The sequence below is a fragment of the Phytophthora infestans genome, genomic scaffold (genome assembly GCF_000142945.1).
Source record: "Phytophthora infestans T30-4 supercont1.44 genomic scaffold, whole genome shotgun sequence".
In the NCBI taxonomy this organism is placed as follows: Eukaryota; Oomycota; class Peronosporomycetes; order Peronosporales; family Peronosporaceae; genus Phytophthora; species Phytophthora infestans.
The window spans coordinates 196,300-198,642 of record NW_003303715.1 but is presented as its reverse complement, the minus strand read 5'-3'; positions in this window follow the sequence as shown (position 1 = coordinate 198,642).

Genomic DNA, 2,343 nt, shown 5'->3' with positions numbered 1-2,343 from the left:
TCTGCTTCCGCGTAACAATAGATCGAGAGTACACTCGCTCACTTGGATACATGCAAACCATGCTATCTGTGACATCAGCGCTCACAGCGTATGTTCCATTAATGTGCGCTCACAAATTGAAACTACAGCATCGAGTGAGCACTACACGCGACGATTAAGTTGCTGTCTACATAGATACGAGCACGTGTGCAGTAGTGCAAACAATACCGGTGAGTGTGGAAGTCGAACTGTCTGTACGCAGTACTATACTTTAGTGCCCTGTCCATAATGGTCGAGATAAGAGCTCGGTTCAGTCGCGGGTAGCTATAAGGTGTACCCGCCGCGCGCGTAGATACTGCGTGTAATACAGGTGACAGACGCGCGGTCAGCTTGCCAGTATCGCTGCAGTATGGTCTGTGCCCAGTTAGTGACCTGCTTGGTCATATAAACAGATACATCAGAAGCGTAAGCACAGTAAGCCAGCACGACGACGCAAATGTACCGTGAAAGCGACAGTGATCCTATACATAGGTTTGAGATATCACGAGAGCGTGGTATACACACTCATTAACGACCTCGCAATATATGCACGGATACATCAAATAGCACGCCGAGTTGATGAGTAGGCATCAAACGTACTTCATATAATGTACATGAGCGACGATTCGAACCAAGTCTAAGATATTTACGATCTGATAATCTATCTACACTTATGTGGCTTCGTATGTTCGTCATACATATCGGAGCCAGTAAATGTCTCTCGAAAGGGTCTACGCCACTCTATCAGTCAGAATCTATACAAATAAGTCAGTATGTGCGGCAGCTATGCAAGTAGAATCAATGCATGCAATACAAAGTGGAAACACCCTTCAGTAATATCATAAAGAGCTCAGCAGAACAATTGCAACGCATAATATTGGTGTTTGTCGCGACTATCGGCAAAATCTACCTGTCCTAAAAGATACTTCGCGCAAGAAGCTGACTAAACCTTTCTCTAATAGACCGTCGCAATCAATGATATGGTGTCGACTGCCTCACGGCGATGACGAGCAGATGATATTATGTTTGAGTAGACGTATTTACTCCAGCTAAACTGGGATTCCTCACCGGTCTATGCCAATGTGGATCATCACTGATACTGACATGTCTTCTGAACAGCATTTGTTAGCTTTGCAGCCACGGACGCCTCCGATTCGTGTCATTTTGGGGCTATGCGCTCAAATGCGATTATAGACAAAACTTCACGGGTAAGATGGTGCTCATCTTGCAGATCACGTTAAACCCTGGTCATATCTATCATAACATGTGAGCACTAAATATACTGTGTGCGGTGTTATTTTGGAGCGTAATATAAGTAGAACACAGTATACATGTACTATATGTTGCTTTGCTGCACGTAGAAACGCTAAGCACACCGCAGCGCAGCGAAGATGGTCAGCCCGCACTACACCAACCAATTATGCCCTAGCGTCCGCGGAGCGGGCGCCCAGACCGCTAGTAGTGCAACCTTATCGCCTAAAGCGACCACAAAAACATATGGTCTCTTGTTATTTTATAATTAAATGACGTGGCCACGTCGTCGCCCGTCATCAGTAGCAGTGTAAATTACCGCCCACCACATCCTTAATTTAAATGCGTGTGCACCCACAACTTGTTGTGTTTCCTACACTACACTGTGTGGGACACATGTTTTCACACTTAGCAAATATTTCAAGGATCCAACATCGCAGCAAGGATGGACGGAAGGTCGCTCGCTCGGGAGCTGGTGCGCGCGCGCATCTACGAGCTCATGGACATGAAGAACACGCTTGAAAAGATCGGCGCAAGCCTCGAGAAGATACTAATAGCTCAGATGGAGTTACTGTCACGCATTGAGGTGAGCGAGGAGAGCATCTACGTGCTGGCGTCTGAGATTGCCAATTCTGGTGCGAGTCAAGACGGGCACCTATCCTTCGGAGCTTAGCTAGAAATGGCAGTCAACAGATTGAATGGGTAGTATGGTAGTATGCTAGCGGTTTTTGTATTAACGGATAACACAGCTACATCTACCTACTTCAGTTGCTGACCAGTTTCTCATTAATAGACTTCGTATTATCCACAGTGCGACGAGCCATACGGATCTTGCTCGATTTACAGAGTATTATCCACAGCATTCGGAGAGAAAAAGCTTGCCACTCCCCCTTGGAAAGGTTTCTGCATTGCCAGTGAAGATTCGCGGTCACATAGCTGTAAGCTTGGAGAAATAAACCGCCCTCCAACGCCTCTATACGAACTTCTGCACGTAAGAGCACTGAAGCGACAAAACGTAACGACAATTCCAACAGCTCCGGAGCCAACCGCGCATTCATGCTCAGCTGTGGTGAT